The sequence below is a fragment of the Microtus pennsylvanicus genome, chromosome 10, assembly GCF_037038515.1.
Source record: "Microtus pennsylvanicus isolate mMicPen1 chromosome 10, mMicPen1.hap1, whole genome shotgun sequence".
NCBI lineage: Eukaryota > Metazoa > Chordata > Mammalia > Rodentia > Cricetidae > Microtus > Microtus pennsylvanicus.
The window spans coordinates 90517470-90536075 of NC_134588.1; positions in this window are offsets into that span (position 1 = coordinate 90517470).

The following is an 18606-nucleotide window of genomic DNA, read 5'->3' on the forward strand; positions in this document are numbered from 1 at the left end:
ATAGTAAAAGCTTCCTAACACACACACACACACACACACACACACACCAAGGTTATCTAAATGAGATCACCAATAATGGAGGAGACAGAGTCATAACCTGACATTTCTTATCACCAAATGAAGCTTCCAGTACCTGGATTGGGTTACATCTAATTGAGTTGTTGGTCAAAGGGGTCCCATAGGAACCCCCAAACAACTCAAGCTGTTGCCAAGACTGTAGGTTGCCCTCTGCCATCTGATGGCAAGGCTCCATGGTGGAAGGCAACACCTACACACCTCATTGAACATGGAGAAGTCGTGCTGGTGCCTACACAGAGCCTTTACCCCTAAGAGCTAGCATCTTTGGTACAGGAAAGTACTCTGCATGCTACCAAAAGAGAAATGTAAAGACCAGTTCAGCCACAAATGCTTTGATCTACAGTGGTATTCCACCTACAAGATATCCTACTGAAATAGTGGCACAAATTTATGGGAATAACCAACCAACATATGATTTGACTTAAGGCCCACCACAGTGGATGGAACCCATACCCAACACTGAGTGAGTGATCAAGAACCTTAGGTTAGATAGCCCAGGGACCTATGATAAAACCAAATACTACTGTTATAAAAAGAACAGTTTTATCTTATTGTGTTTTATTTTATTATTATTCCTTAGAAGCCTGTTTGTTTTCTAAGGAGAAACAGAAAGGGGGTGGACCCAGGTGGGAGGGAAAGTGAGGAGGAACTGGGAGGAATAAAGAGAGGGGAAACCATAATCAGGAGATACTTTGTGAGAGGAAAAAAATCTATTTTCAATAAAATAAAAAAATAGAATATCAATAGAAAAAAAGTTCCCAGCTGTAGGGTAAAAGGGCCAAGGAAAGAACACCCTGACCCTGACTTGACCCTGAGACTACGGCAAAGGAGAAATACCCTGACCCTGACTTGACTCCAAAGGTCAGAGTCAAAAGAAAAACAAAACCTGACCCTGACTCGACCCTGAGACCAGGGCAAAGGAGAAATACCCTGACCCTGACTTGACTCCAATGGTCAGAGTCAAAAGAAAAACAGCCTGGCCCTGACTCAACCCTGAGACCAGGGCAAAAGAGAAATACCCTGACCCTGACTTGACCCCAAAGGTCAGAGTGAAAAGCAAAACAGCCTGACCCTGAATTGACCCCAAAGGTCAGAGTCAAGGGAAAAATACCCTGACCCTGACTTGACCCTGACCCCAAGACCAGGGTCAAGCAACAGAATCTCCCCAATGCCTGAGCTTGCCCCAGAGTCTGACTACAGAATCCCACTAATTCCTACACTTGCCCCAGAATCAGGCCACAAAATTCCCACCAATTCCAGACGACACTAGAAAGCTCCACCCCCCCCCACCCCCCAAGAAACTCTATTTAAACTCTATCTTCAGTTCAGTTCCCTGCTGCTTCCTGCCTAAGGAAAGGCAGCCACCCACTTAGTTTTTTCTCTTCCAATAACTCTCTTGTGTGAGTTTGTGGTACAATGCTTACGTCGGGTTTCTCAGATTTTAGCATTAATCAGGCAGTGTTAAACCTAAAAACTGTGAGGAGAAAGAACAGATTCACAACCGTCCAATTAAAGCAAGCTTTACTTTTGAGGTGTGCCTGGGACCAGCTGGCTGTCTCACCGATGTTGGGGTTTTAGAGAGCAAGCCCAGAAGTGAAGAAGACATGGATTTTATATAGCTCAGGGGTAGGGAGGTTCCAAATGGGGGATTTGGTGGGCAAAATAAATGGGGTTACAGGAGCAGAAGAGAAGCCTAACAAGTTAGTCCTAACGACCTCCTGAAACAAAGGCATGATTGCCATTCCTGGAACAGGCAGAACAGAACCTTGTGTAGCTAAGGTTACAGTTAGAATGTTGTGGAATATTCCTTTACACTGTGTGAAGACATGTCACTGTGATAGGTCTAATAAAAAGCTAAATGACCAATAGCTAGGCAGGATTTTGGGGTAGAGACAACCCTGGGAAGAAGGGTGGAGTCGCCAGACAGAGAGGAAGCAGCATGGGGAGTACAGAGTAAAGATAACCAGGCCACATAAAAGAATGTAGATTAAAAGATATGCACCAATTTAAGTATAAAGAACTAGTTAGGAACAAGCCTAAGCTACCAACCAAGGTTTCATAATTAAGAATAAGTCTCTGTGTGGCTATTTGGGAGCTGGCAGGTGGGACAAAAAAAAAATCTACCTATAGTGGGATATAGCACAATACTTGAGAAGCAGAGGATTAATCATGAACAGGAATGAATCTAGTTTGTCTTTATTATAAGATGGCTTTTAAGCCCAAGATGGAGGCAGGCTGGTTCTTCAGCAGAATTGCTAGTTAGGATATAGAGGGAACGTGAGAAAGTTCCTTCCTACCCCTCAAGGAAAATATCACAAGCAAGGTTGTTAAAAATGGCCAATGAAGTGTATAGTGGAGCACATCTTTAATCCCAGCATTTGGGAGGCAGAGACAAGCGGATATCTGTGAATCCAAGGCCAGCCTGGTCTACAGAGTAAGTTCCAGTACAGGCTCCAAAGCTATAGAGAAACCCTGTCTTGGAAAAAACAAAACAAAACAAAAAAATGGCTAATGAACTATGCTTCAGTACAACTTTTTTGTGCTCTGTCTATAAGTAAAGATCTCTCTGATCAATCTCTAGCGCCCCTTCTACAGCAGCAAGTCCAAGCAATGTACCTTAAAAAGCTTCCTCTTCAGCAAGTGAATCGCTGTGAGTTTGAGGCCAGCCTGGTCTACAGAGCAAGTTCTAGGACAGCCAGGGATACACAGAGAACCTCTGTCTTGAAAAAAAAGAACAAACCAACAAAAAAGCTTCCTCTTTAAGAGCAGAAATCTGTAGAAAAAAAAAAGAAATATACCAACACGAATGAATTCTCCTCAATATTTAACTTAGCTGCAAATTAAGTATCTCAAAGTAAAAAAATGGCAGGACCACCTGGGAGCATTCCTCTTTCCTGATGTCTACACCCTCCCTCTCTCCAAGCCTCCTTCCTTATCTTTCTATCTAATAAACTCACCAACTTGTTTCCCTCTGACTTGTTCTGAAATTCTTTTCTGTGGCAGATGTCAGGAGCCTGGGTACACTCCATAGAGGCCCCAGAGTCTCAGATGAGCTCCCCATCCTACACAGTTGGCACCCCTCTGCCATATTTCCCTTTGCTAGTAACTTTAAAACTTCTAAGAAAGAGACAGAAGGAGCAACTGAACATAAATTTGCAATGTAGTTCCCACCAACTCAATCAGAAGTGTCATTTTGGGCTCTAGAGTAAGACTTCATCTGTATTTCTTTGATGTGGGATTCCCCTCTGTATACTGTGAATATGTTTTATTAGCATTGGTTAATAAAGAAGCTGCTTTGGGCTTGTGGCAGGGCAAAATAGAGCTAGGCAGGAAAACTAAACTGAATGCTGGGAGAAAGAAAGGGGAGTCAGACAGAGGCCATGTAGCTGCTAAAGGAGACAGATGCCCAGGAACTTTACAGGTAAACCACGAGCCTTGTGGTAAAATTCAAAATAATAGGAATGGGTTAATTTAAGATGTAAGAGCTAGCTAAAAAAATATGCTTAAGCTATTGGGCAAACAATACTGCAATTAATATAGTTTCTGTGCGATTATTTTGGGTCTTGGTGGCTGGAAAAATGAACAAGCAGCCTCCGCCTACATTTCTCCATGTGTCACTGTGACAGGGTGAGACAAGGTTCCTCCATCTCATAGTCTTGCTGAGTTAAGTTATATCATATTCAAGTTTAACTAGAATATGATCTCCTTGAGGGAGAATCTATGGGAAATTACCCAGCTTTATTCTAGGAACCAAAGATCAGGATGTCCTAACTAACTTATCTCAGCTTCTGTTAAACTGCTTGTGTATGCAGAACTTCCCTCCCCAGCTAACCACTTATCTCAGCTTCTGTTAAACCTGCTTGCTTCAAACTGCTTGCTTCTCAAGATGAACTGCAGCTTTGAGCAAGATGCCAAGATGTGGTTTATTTCTTTAAAAACCCATGTTCTGGATATTCTGGGCTACACATAGTTCCCCAAATGCCTGGGTCTGGTCTCAGCTGGCTGGAATAGATTTTCAGTTGACTATAAAATGTATCTGAGTGGTCATCTCTGGTGGGCTACCCATAACAGTTACTATATCTATTCCCTCTACAGATACACACACACACACACACACACACACACACACACACACACACACGGGGGGGGGGCAGGTAAATCCTATTCTTTTTTAAATACTTTATTTATTCTTATTTTATGCACATTGGTGTTCTGCCTGTAGGTATTTCTTATTATGAGGGTGTCAGATCTTGGAGTTGCAAACACTTGTGAGCTGCTGTGTGGGTTCTGAGAATTTAGCCCGGGTCCTTTCTGAAGATCAGTCAGTACTCATAAGCATTTGTAGTAAGGAGGCTGCTAGGTTGTTCCTGGCTGCCCAGCTAGCTTAGACCTGAAATAATCACACAGAAACTGCATTAATTAAATCACTTCGTGGTCCATTAGCTCTAGCTTCTTATTGGCTAACTCTTATATTAATTTAACCTATTTCTATTAATCTATATATTGCCACATGGCTGTAGCTTACTGGGTAAAGTTCCCAGTGTCTGTCTCCAGTGGTTCCATGGCGTCCCTCTGACCCCGCCCTCTTTCTCTCAGCATATAGCCTAGCTTTTCCCACCTAGTTCTGTTCTGTTCTGGCCACAGGCTCAAAGAGTTCTTTATTCATTAGCCAATAAAAGCAACACATAGACAGAAGGACCTTCTACACCAAGCATTGAGCTATCTCTCCAGCCCTCCCCAACCCCCAGTGAATCCTATTCTTATTGTACTTTCTGTTCTGGACCTTTAAAAACTATTAGTTTCAGGGCTGGAGAGATGGCTCAGAGGTTAAGAGCACTGATTGTTCTTCCAGAGGTCCTGAGTTCAATTCCCAGCAACCACATGGTGGCTCACAACCATCTGTAATGAGATCTAGTGCCCTCTTCTGGCCTTCAGGCACACATGCAGACAGAACACTGTAAACTAAATAAATAAATAAATCTTAAAAAAAAATATTAGTTTCATGTATCTGTATGGGCTTATCCTCCAGCTAAAGTTACCCAACTGTGATATACGAAGAATTTCTGTGATATACGAAGAATTTCAGGGCAACGGTGAAAGACAATAAAGGGAGGGGGCTTTTAGTTCATTGCTTTGAAGAAGGTTTGAAGAGACAGCCTTTGTTCTTGAGGAAGTAGGAGGTGGTTCTACAGTAAGTTATTTTAATAAATTTTATCTAGGGGGAAGGCAAGCTACAGAACTAAGTCTGTAACTGGGTGAAATGTAGCAGATATAGTATTGGCATGATAAACCTCTAATCCAAAAGAACATAATAGAGAGGCCCCAAAACAAAAACTTCATATATATGAGGTCAGATGATCTTCTGTTTCTGAGAATACATGATAGGCATAGGGATAGTCTTCTCAACAAATGATACCCTCCTGAAGAGGATGAAGTTAGGTCTTTAGTTCATACTATACTTTGTGGCAGAGGGGGTGTTCAAAATGGATTAAATGCCTAAAATCTGCATGACTTTAAATTTGGCAGTGGTTTCTTGGTTATGATAGCACACAGGTAACAAAAACAGAACCGAACAATTGAAACTCCATCAAAAATAAATAAATTAAAGAAACTCCTTCAAACTAAAACTTCACATTACAGGAAGCAAGAGTGAAAATAAAGCACCCGAGACACTGGAAAATAATGACAAGGCATATACCTGGTAAAGGGTTCCTATCAGGATATATGCAGACGTCGTACAGCAGCAGAGAAATGAGCAAACCAGCTTAAATCAAGGGACCTGAGCAGATACTTCTCCGAAGAGAATCCACAAAATGGCAGGACGGACTGCGAAAGATGCTTGGCGCTGCTTCTCATTAGGAAGAGCTCAGACTGCTGAGATATCATCGCATATATGAGATCAGCTGCTATAAAATACAATATATATTTTTTGGGGGGATTTTTCGATACAGGGTTTCTCTGTAGCTTTGGAGCCTGTCCTGGAACTAGCTCTTGTAGACCAGGCTGGCCTCAAACTCACAGAGATCCGCCTGCCTCTGCCTCCTGAGTGCTGGGATTAAAAGTGTGTGCCACCACCGCCCAGCTAGAATACAATAAATATTAAGAGTTCAGAAGAGAAACTGAACTCTTCTGCATTGCTGCTGGAAGTGTCAGATAATAAGCTTCTGTAGAAAATGGAATAAAAGATCCTCATAGGATTAACAATGAAATCAGTATCCAAGCCAGAAATCTCTCTCTCTCTCTCTCTCTCTCTCTCTCTCTCTCTCTCTCTCTCTCTCTCTCTCTCTCTCACACACACACACACACACACACACACACACAAAAGAATTAAAAATGGAACCACAAATATTTGAACACCCATGTTATTTGCATCACTCACAATTGCCAAGAAGTAGAAGCAACTCTTAATGGCCACCAACAGATGAATGTATAATTCAGCAGGCAGGCAGGCAGACAGACAGATGGACAGACAGACAGGTAGGTAGATGGTAATATATAGATAGACATACACATACACACAATTATTCCGACATAGAAAAAGAGGGAAATCCTATAGCATAATATGATGAGCATTAAGGTCATCATTTTGTTAAATAATAATTGAAATAAGCCAATAAAAATGAGTATGGTGGTGCATGCCTGCAATCCTTGCACTGAGGAAGCTGCGGCAGCAGAATCATAGTAAATTTGAGACCAATCTGGGTAAGAGAGAACATGAGAATCAGGGCTAGAAGGAAACTGTAAGTTGTTATTTGAATGGTATGTAGAGAGTTTCAGATTTACAAAATGCAAATGTTCTAAAAATCTGAACTTTACACTTAAAAGTCATCAAAAGTGGGCATTTTATATTATATGGACGTCTTATTTGGGTTTTTATTGCTTTGAAGAGACACCATGGCCATGACAACTATTATAAAGAAAACATTTGAGGGTGTCTTGCTTACAGTTCCAGAAGTTCAGTCCATTATGATCATGATGGGAAGCATGGCAGTGTACAGATAAATATGGTGCTGGAGCTGAGAATTCTATATCTTGCAGGCAACAGGAAGCTGACTAAAAGTCACACCAAGGGAAGCTTGAGCAAAAGAGACCTCAAAGCCCATCCCACAGTGACACACTTCCTCCAACAAGGCCACACCTCCTAATAGTGCCATTCCTTTTGGAGGTCATTTTCTTTCAAACCACCACATATTTTTTTTAAAAAAAAGCTTTATTTATGTGATTCATGTGTATGTGTGTGTATACATGCGTGTGCTCACATATGCGTGCGCACTGTGTGCAGGCACCTGCTGAGGCCAGAAGAGGGAGTCAGATTCCCTACAGCAGGAAGTTACAGGCCACGGTGAGTTGACTAATAATGGGTGCTGGGAACCAAACTTGGGTGCTCTAGAAGTTCAGCAAGTGCTCTTTATACTGAACTATCTGCCCAGGTCCCTGTGTGTGTTTTTCAATCAACTTTTTTTTTAAAGTAACAGTCCTAGCTAGGGAATATGCTTGGTATTTTGTAGTTTGGACAGGTGTGATTACAGTCTCTCTATCTCCGTCTCTCTGTCTGTCTGTCTGTCTGTCTGTCTCTCTCTCTCTTCCTTCATCCTAATTTGTTTATTTGAACCATCGTTTGAAGTCGATGATCTGAATTTCTGATCCCCCTGCCTCCACCTCCCAAGTGCTAGGATTACAGATGTGTGGCTCCATACCCAGCTGAAAGCTTAACTTCTTCCCTTAATTCCTTAAGATATCTGTAAGGTGTTTATGAGGGGTTCAGTAAAGAGACTGGTGACATGGATGCTCTGTGGTATGGTTGGTGGAAGGTTTCTATTGTGTGTAAGAGAGAGAAATATCCAGAGGCAACTAGAAGAGTCCAGAACACAGAGGAAAGAGAGCAGACAGGACATGGTCAGAGAGGAGAGAATAGCAGGAGACAAGAGAATAGAGGAGACACAAACACACACACACACACACAGAGAGAGAGAGAGAGAGAGACAGAGACAGAGACAGAGACAGAGACAGAGACAGAGAGCATAACTGAAGGTAGGGGGTATAGAAAGAGCACACTCTGAGGTGGGAAGGCCAGGATACTGCTGACTTGACTTTGAAATGTGTAACAAGTACTTATGGGTGGGACCGAAGGATCTTAGCCTCCATTAAGGGCTTTGAAACATAACCACATGTGTATGTCAATCGAGCCATATATCTCTTCTTGGCAGAGGTAAGGGAAATGCCTCCTCTCTGCAGGTGACCAGTTCTACATGTACCTGAGAAATGCTGGCTTTTATCTAACCGCCAGAAATCCTCCTATAGTCCAGTTCAAACTTACTTATGGATATTGGACTGCCTGTGAGACCTAACGTAAGGTCCTTCAAGAATGGAGATAGGAGACATAGTTAGGCTGAATACCCTCAGAGCCTGGCATTCATTTCTGAAGCTTATTTTAATAATTCTCTATTTGTGCTTTTAGACACGAGATGGCGCCATTTGCCTTTATGCAAAAAAAGACTTCTCTACACCTCCGATGGGATAGTTTTTTGTTTTATCTTATTATATTTTATTTTGTTATTTTTTTAAATGAATGAATTAATGAAAAACTACCCACTAGGGTGAAGATCGACAACATAACTGTCATTTATACTTGCTGGGAGAGGGAAAATCAGCTTCCTTCAATTGAGTGGCATCAACCTCTCCAGGGCAGGCCTCATGTTCAGGAGTAGTTGACCAACAAATAATGAACTGCACAGTTTGTGTATGTGTATGTGTGTGTGTGTGTGTGTGTGTGTGTGTGTGAGAGAGAGAGAGAGAGAGAGAGAGAGAGAGAGAGAGAGAGAGAGACAGAGAGACAGAGAGACAGACAGAGACAGAGACAGAGAGACAGAGAGTGTGTATGTGAGAGAGACAGACAGAAAGAGGAGAGAGAGAGAGAGAGAGAGAGAGAGAGAGAGAGAGAGAGAGAGAGAGAGAGAAAGTGTGTGAGTGTGTGTGTGTGCATGCTTGCTTTTATTTGTTACAGTTTGGGCTTTTTGTTTTCTTCTTTTTGAGCAGTTTTTATTTTGTTTTCTTGGTTTTGAGGGGTTTTATTGCTGTATTGATTTTTTTGTTTGCTTTTTTGAGAAAGAGCTTGAAGCTGGGTGGGTAGGGAGAGGAGAAGATCTGGAAGAACTTGAAGAGAAGAATATGATCAAAATATATTTTAACTTTTAATAGTTTTACATAATAAAAAATAGAAAAAAGAAATCAATATTATTCTATATCACTAATAGGTAATTAAAAGATGTACTTGAAAACAGAGACCTAATAATAAATGTCAATATTTGATGGGTGTTTGTAACATGATTTCTCAGTTATGCAGTGGCAGGTACATATAATGATGCAGAATATTATAGTGAATTGAAACTTCTCTTTTATCCAACTTTAGTGATTACTTTTGTCCAATATTCCTTCATTAAAATGTCAAATAATTTCCCTCCAAAAAAGAATCATCAGCATACTGAGCTCAGGGAAAGAAATGTTGTTTTTAGAGAGGCGTCTTGGTTACTCCTAGTCAAAGAAAGGAGAGGTTCTTCCCTTGGAACTGATATCTCTCTCTCTCTCTCACACACACACACTCTCTCTCTCTCTCTCTCTCTCTCTCTCTCTCTCTCTCTCTCTCTCTCTCACTTACACACTCATAGTCACTGTTTATTTGCTTATTGCATCATAGATAAGCCAGCAATCTTGATTCATTTCCCCCTCCTTCCTCTTTCTTCCTTCCTTCATTTGTCTTGAGACAGAGTCTTGCTAGGAATCTCCACCAGCTTGCTATCTGGGAATGCACTGTGTAGATCAAACTGGCCTCCTAGTCATGATGCTGCCGACTCTGTCTCCCCAATGCTGGGGTTACAGGACAGAAACACTACACCTAGCTGCTTGATAAGCACTGAACAATAAGAATTTCGCTAAGAGATCAAGTCATCAAGGGTGGGGTGGCTTGAATTTTTCAAAAGTGCCCTTTTTAAACAATATAACCAATCCCATGAGGACACACATCGTACAATACTCTCACTTTTGGGTTGTTTCTGGAAAAAAAAAAAGCTTCATTTTCATTCTTAAGAGTACTTGCTGTAAATGTACCTCTCTTCTGGGCAATTGGCAACGACATTTTCCCTCTCTTCCCCCTTCTCCTCCCCATCATGGTCCAGAGGCGAGTTCCCCTTTCTATTTTCAGCAGATTGGCAATGCTCTGGCATCCAGAGCTGTACCAGTAAATGGCAAGTTCTGCTATTTTGTTCTGCTCGTGTTCTCTTCTCTTTCTTTCTTTTTCCACTTGGCTTGTTTTGTGGGTTTTCATTTATTTATTTATTTTTTGACACAGCTCATTCTGAAACCTCAGCAATCACTATACGGCCTATGCCAGCCTCAAACATGGGCAGTCCTCCTGCCCGAGACTCCCCGCGGGCTGCGGTTACAGGTGCCTGCAATTAGACTCTTTGTGGGACTTCCGATCCAGGAGAGGGCCTGGAGACATGGCTCAGCAGTTCAGAGTGCTTGCTGCTTTTCCAGAGAACTGGGGTTTGGTTTACAGCATCCACACTAGGTAGCTAATAGCTTCCTACTCCAGCCCCAAGGGATCTGACACCCCCTTCTGACTTCTGCAGGCACCTACATACGTGTAGCATACACCCACACAGACACACACATAAGTAAAAATAAATCTTTTTTAAAAAGGGCTAGGACAGCCATAAAGATACACATGAAACATACTCTAAAGATCCCAGATGAGAATGCTGCACAAAACCGCGAACGGGCAATGATGCTGCACTTGGTTACTTTGCCTGTGCTTGTGAGAAGGCAGGTGCCTGGGACATGGTGGGCTCGGATTTAGTGTGGCCTTTGAAGAACATGGTCTGAACCTGGTGGGAACCTCAGCCTGGATCTTGGGTTGCGTCTGTCCTGCTACTTACCAATGTATGATCAAATGCTCTTACAAAGGCTCTCAGCTTTCCCTCTTGCATAAGCATGGCTTCATCGCGGGTTGTAATTAGAATTAACTTATCCATCCGTGTCTTATTCGTGGGAGAAGGAAATCCCAAGCGACACTAGACAGCAGGGTCTCCAGACGATGAGAAGCTGGAGTGCAGGTGGAAGTGTGGCTAGGAGAACCGACTGGCAGTGGTGTGGAAATGAAACTGTTGAAAGAGATGAGTCACTATGCCCAACAACCCAAACATTCAGCAGTCATGACGACTACAGGTGAATGGATCTAAACCATCTACCCTGCTACAACCACATCCAAAGTCCAACTATTAGTTCTAATTCTGATGGTGCCACGCTCCTGTAATCTCAGCATTAGGATGTTGAGAAGAGTATTTCAGGTTCAAGGTCAAACTGGACTACATACCTAGCAAGGCTTGTCTCCAAAAGAAAGGTATATTTTTTAGAGATTTGTATTTTCAGAGGTATGTCGATCTTTCCCTTGAAGTCCATTTATTGTCAATAATCTGAGGAAATCCTTGAGTTCCATAGAACCCTAGGGCCAGACGTGACTCACTGGAGTTGAGCACCTCATTGAGTTCTGTTTTGCTTTGTTTTTTATTTTTTGTTTGTTTGTTTCATTCTGTTTTCTGAGACAGGGTTTCTTTGTATAGCCCTGATTGTCCTGGAACTCACTCTGTCAACCAAGATGGCCTCAAACTCACAGAGCTCTGTTGTGGACTACTACTTTAACTATGTAAAGATGTGCTACATTGTTTGTGCTGCGTTTGTTCAGTTATGTAAAGATGTGTTGCTGTTTCACCTTGTCTGCTTAAGACAGCTGATTGGTTTAATAAAAAGCTGAATGGCCAATAGCGAGGCAGTAGAGGGATAGGCGGGGCTGGCAAGCAGAGAGAATAAGTACAAGAAGAGGAGAGAGAGGAGAGAAAGAGGGAGAAAGAGAGGGAGGAAGAGAAGGAAATGCCCTGAGCCAGCCAGCCAGGCAGCTGCCAGGCAGACACACACGGAGTGGGACATACAAAATGAAAGAAAGGTAAAAAGTCCTGAGGCAAAATGTAGATGAAGAGAAACAGGTTAAATTAAGCTATAAGAGCTAGTGGGACAAGCATAAAATATGACAGCATTCATAAAAAATAATAAGTCTCCATGTCGTGATTTGGGAGCAGGTTGGTGGTCCCAAGACAGTCTGCTACAGAGATCCGCCTGCCTCTGCCTCCCAAGTGCTGGGATTAAAGGCACGCCCCACCACCTTATGGCTGAGCACCTCACTGAACAGGGACAATTTAAATGTTTGACCAAATATCCATCTCTTTCCACTAAATTTGCAAGTTGAGAAGCACTGGGGCAGAAACTGATTAGTGACCCCTAGGTCATGCTCTCACTTCCTGTTTTGTTTTGGGAGGAAGTGGTAAACAGCGTGAGATGAACTGGTCAAGGGACACAAGAGATGTTTTCTGTTCCATATCTTGTTTTGCTGAATATGTTCTACATAGATACTCTCTTCTAATCTTTTCCCAGACAAGCAGAGTGCAGGGGAATGGCCACGGCCCCTCTTTTCCACTGTCATGTGTCCTATACTTTAGTTTGATTCTGCCATCTATTTCTTGAATGATTACAGCTAAAGCAAATAAGCTTTGTGTACGTCAGTGTCCCCATTCAAAGAGACAAAGCTAGTTATGACCGTACTACCATGCTCTGAGGATTTTAAATGATAAAAAAACAGAAATTCTGTAAACTACGGGTCCATCTTCTGATGGGTTCCAAACCCTTTTGTATTTTATTCTTCTTAAACTGCTAAAAGACTGTCAAAGCTTGGCACCAAATATGCCCTCCTTCTTCCTCTGAGGGCACGGCAGTCACAGTAGCCAAGGCCTCGATGCCCATCAGTAGGTGATTGATTGGATAACAAATGTAATAAATGTACACAGTGAAGAAGGTGTATTCAGTTATAGGAAAAAAAGAACTATGTCGGCCGGGCAGTGGTGGCACATACCTGTAATCCCAGTACTCGGAAGGCTGAGGCAGGAGGATCTCTGTGAGTTTGAGCCTAGCCTGGTCTACAAAGCAAGTTCAGCTAGAGGTGTTACACAGAGAAAATTTGCCTAAAAAAAAGAAAAGGAAAAGAAAGGAAAAAAGGAAGAAAGAAAGAAAAAGGAAAAAATTAGATCATTTTCAAGAAAGTAAATAGAAAAATAGAAGTGGAGATCATGTGTTAAGCACAAGAAACTGGTCTCTGAAAGACAAATATTACATAATGTCTTTCATATGCAGAACTTAGATTTAAATCATTTGTGTGCGATGTATGCACAGATACATATAAGTGTCACATATATATGAACACTCATCTATACACACATCTATACGACATGAGAGCAGAGAGGCAACTGTGTGGTCATGAAAAGTATAAAGGGTGGTAGAAGGGGAACAGGAGAAGGTAATGAGAAGAAAGAATATTTCAAGCTTTCTCTTACGTGTGAATCTAGGCCAACTACCTATGAACGTAGATGTACTCATCCATGCAGTTTGTTTGAGCACTTGGTTCCTGGCTCATGGCGCTATTGCTGCTTGTGGAGTCTGTGGGGTTTGGACCCTAAATGGTAGCAGGAGGTCAGTTGAGGTGGGCCTTGAAGATTACATCCATCTCTAGTTTTTGGCCTGAGTTTTGCTTCCTGGTCCAGTTGCCCACTGAGGCTCTATGACATACACTGCTGCTTCCTTGGAACCCCTCCTACCGCCAAGCACAATGGGCTACAATCTCTAAAACTATGGGTGATAAAGTCCTTCCTCCTGTGGGGTGTGGCGGTGCATGCCTGTAGTGCCTCTGCAGGCAAAGGCAAATAGAAGTCTACTAGCAAGTTTTAGGCCAGTCAGGGCTACAGTGAGACCTTGCCTCAGAAAATAAAAGCCTCTTTTCTCTTAAGTTTCTTCTGTCAGATATTTTGTCACAGTAATGAGAAAAATATACATATGTACACACACATATATGTGTGTGTATGTGCACTTATGTGTATATATACAATCATGGGAGCAGAAGAGGGACTATTTGGAGAGAGAGCCAGAGGGAGGTGAAAGAGGTCAAGGAGAATAATGGGGTATGAATATTAACAGAGTATAATTATGATAAACATGTATGAAAATGTTATAATAAAATCCATTATTTTGTAGTCTAAAAACAAACTATTGTAACAAGAACAGAAAGAACAGTGTCCACTAGGTGCCAGCATCAGCTTGCTAACATCGCTCTTGCCTTGACGTCCGGTTTGTTTCTAGATAGGCAGAGTAGCAGAATGCTTGCACACGACCACTTCCCCCTTTCCAACAGTTTTGTGGACAAGAGCAAGAGAGAATTAGAACTATAGAGTAGGCTGGTAACTTAGATACAACTGGTATCTAAGTATTTAAAAGGCAAGAAATGGCTCAATGGTAAACAACCAGTAAACTTCTTGTGAAGTAGAGCCCCACCCAAATGTCTTTTCTTTGGAGAGAAGAGGCTAGTTTGCTTGAGATAGGTTCTTGCTTTGTGGCTCAGGTTAGCCTTGGCTATATATAATGGATTCTAGGTCAGCCAGTATTAGAATGAGACCTTGTGTAACAGCTTGAATGAAAACTTTCCCGGTATGCCCAGTTGGTGGCGCTGTTAGGAAGTTCATTCTTGTTGGAGGAAGTACCTCACTGACAGCAGGTACAACTTTTTATAGGGTAAGGAGTTGGGGGATGGGCACAGGGGCCTGGTCTCTTGCCGCGTGGTTCACGTTGGTCACATGGTCCGAGTTGGTCACGTAGGCAGGAGGTTATCTTCGGTCAGGTCACTGTAGGCCAAGAAGTCACAACTAGGAGATGACACACCTAGTTCTCTAGATAGTTTGGAATGCGGGGTGGGTTCCGCTAACAGATAGCTCTCATTAACAGCCAATTTGGGTGTGGGGTAGGCTCTGTCAATAGAACTATTCCTAACACAATTATGGGTGTGGGGTTCTCTGCCGACTCCCCAGAGTGATGGTTCCTGTAATGATTTTAGGAGGAAATTGGCTCCTGACACTGAGTATGTACTGGACAGAGATATCTTTGGCTTGATGAGAAACACCTTTAAGTTCATGTTTAGATGGCAACCAGAATAAATCTAAAATTTATTCTAAAATCTTGAGCTTGTGCCCCAAACAGTAAGTAGTCATGGCTCTATGAGCTTATCAGAACTGTACCATAGAAAAGAAAAGAAATCAGAAACGTTTTCCATATCTTAACTTGTATTTACGTCTTACCTCATTTTTTAGACCCTCAAAGCTTATGAGTCTATATCCTCAGACAATATCTTAAAACATTTTTTTAATCAAGAGACCTAGTAGCTTTAGAAAAAGCAAGGATTGATTTCTCTCTCTATAAAATGAGCCAACAAGCTGACTATAGCTTTGTGGAAGGGTCTGGATACCTATTGCTGCTAAACTGACATTATAGCTGGCCTAGCCATTAATACTATCAGAGATCTCAGAATGATAAATAATTTATACCTGAGTACAGATCAAGCAGCTTCTGAAACTATTAAAAAATGGCAGGGACCAGATTCCATAAACAGTTAGCCATACCCAGGTCTCCATAGCATTGGAGGGAGAAGTATCCAGAACAGCAGTCTTACTGTCTAAGCCAGGCCCATGAGGTGAATGTTTTCCCCTGTGGAAGAGGGACATGGAAAAGACTGACCTTATTTTGTCTAGGCAAAAGTGGTGCAGTCAATTCTCCAAGGTCCTGCTGTTTGTCCACAGTCTGGGCCGGGTCCTGGCAGCAGGTGTTACACTGGGGTATCTTGCCCAGTGGTCAGCGTTGTCGTAATCCAGGTGGAGACATCATGGTGTCCCATAATCTTCTTTGGAGACCAAGGATCACTGCTAGGATCTCAGAGTCTCTGTCCAATATAATAAGCTTTTAAATCATTATTTTAAATGCCATATTCTGTAGATCTCTGAAGTATGAGGGCTACCTAGATATATCTTATCAGACAAACTTTGTTTCTAGTTACTTGTTTTGTCTTTGAAAACATACACAGGGAAGCAAAGAAGACTTATCCCTGTAATTACTTATATCAGTACTTTAAGGATGACTGACTAACTTGTATTTCCTAACAGTTTATAATAAGTTAGCAGCTTTTATAAGACTAAAACCTTACATTATTTCAGGTTTAGCCTTTAAAAAAATAATGATTTTGAGTTGAAGCTAATGAGAGTCATTCTGAAGGTAAAAACAGAACAAGTTTGTACCCAGAGGTAAATGCTGTCTCCAGCCAAGACGAGGAAAAGGTTCCAGGGTGAAATAGGAACAGGAACAAGCCTAGGGGCTAGCATTGCCCTTGACAAATTCTAAGGCACCACAGTCCAGAGAAGGGCCACAAGTTCCTTTTGCCAGAGATGAGGAGGGCACCACCCTTCTTCGGAAGTAAGAACTTTCTCCAGGCAACTGAGGAACTGGGAGCTTCATCAAAAGCCTGACCTTGGGGAAAGGACTTTGTAGTTCTGTCTCTGTGAAGAAGTACAAGCTTTAGAAAACAAACGAGTTTTCAATTGAAGTTTCTCTTAGTATCAATATAAAAAATTTTATGTGACTCAGTTTATCCAAACACCTTAAGCTTAGCAGAATTAGCAAAGACAAGGAGGCCAAACATACATCCTTACTTCTGAGCAGACCTTGAGTAAATGGAGACATTTTCTAAGCCACTGATTCTCTTGTTTTTAAAGCCTTCCCCATGTTGTGCTGACCCCCCATTACAAAATTTTTCCTGTTGTTATTTTACAACTGCAGTTTTGTCATTGTTATGAATTTTAATGCAAACATATGATGTGCAGGTGGTCCTAGGCTACCCCTGTAAAATAGGTTTTTTTAACCACTAAAGTGTAGAGACTCAATGGACTGAGAAACTGTTTCAAGCCCTTTGCCAGACTGCTTAGGCCATTGTCTTGCTGCATTACAAGAAATGAACATGCCAGTTTCTGGTTAGCATTTTGTGCTTATGGCTGTCACCCTAATTTTTAGCTTATTGTTAAGTCCAAACATTAACAACATAAAGCATTTTATAAGCACAGATGTCCCATCGCCTTATAAATTTAAGTATTTTAAACATTAAAATCTCAGGCCAGCCTGGTCTACAAGAGCTAGTGCCAGGACAGGCTCCAAAGCCACAGAGAAACCCTGTCTCGAAAAACAAAAAAACAAACAAAAAAAAAAATTAAAATCTCTTAAATGTCTTCCTGTAATATCAAAAATAAATACCTCTTTGGTCCCATCCTCGACAGCACATACATAGCCTGTCTTTTAGATCTCAGCCTGTGCTTCATTTCACTGTAGCTGGTGCTTCTGGTGGCGATCACCTGGCACTGGCATTTCGAAAACTATTAAGGTCCATCCTTGTAACTGAACTCTCTTCAGGACTCTAGTCCTGCCATACATTTGAAAACCTCAGTTGTTTCCGATGATCTTTTTATGTCTTTATAACCATTATCACCTAGGTGACTCCTAAATTAACAAAGTCTAGCGGCAGAGTAAGGTACATTTTTGAGTATAAAAACATTGAGGTGCAACTTTAATACATTAAATCATATATATATAGTTTTTTTTAGAATGGGACAAGAGTCATCATGCACAAATCTATCCCAATTTAAACTATCTTGGGGATCGCTCTTCCCTCCTAGTTAGGCCCACTCCACGTGGTCACCTTTACTCAAGATGGTGGTGAAATTATGTGGCATTCTTTTTTTTTTAACTCTAGCAAAATGGCGATCCAAAATTTAAAATGGAACTGTAGAACTTTAAGACAATTCTGAGGCCATTACTGAGCCCTCAGTCTTAGTGTCTTAGTGCCCCCCGCCCCCGGGAATCTAACAACTATACAAGCATGTACTGAAATATTGGGAACTTTCCATCTCCCTATGTCCTTGTGGATGGCCTCCAAATAGAGGTCCATTCCTAGAATTGGGACAAGATAACCCACAGATGTCCACAGATGTTTTGACTCTGTCCCTGGAAAGGGGTCAGAATGACCCCCATCTGGCAACCACTCTCCAGCCCTGGCTTAGACCACTTGTTATTAGAAGCCCCCCCAAATAAGCCAATCCAAATAGTTGGAAAACAACCCCCGAGTTCCCCCCTTGTTTCTATGGCTTTTTACTTTAAAAATGGCTTGTAACAGGCATTCGGGGGCCTTGGCATTGAATGCTGAGTGACCCTGCCGCTGCAGAATTAAAATCCTCTTGCTATATCAACTGTGGTGTGAGAGTGAATTCTTGGGGTGACTCCTCCTCGGTAATTGGACTCTAGGGTCCAACAGAACCATGCCTTATGGTTTCTTTAAAATTACCCATACATAGATTTTAAGTTATCAATTCCCAGTGTTACTAATTAACTTTTAACTAGTTTTAGTTTAATTCTAACAGATTTTTGACATATCTAACAAAATAAACTTATAAACCTGAAGCTACAGAATGTCCACATAAACCAAGTATAATTTTTTTTTACTGTTCTGCTTTGTTTTCTTCTCCTTGTCATTGTGTCAGGGGCTCAGACTGAAGAGTGACAGGGTAA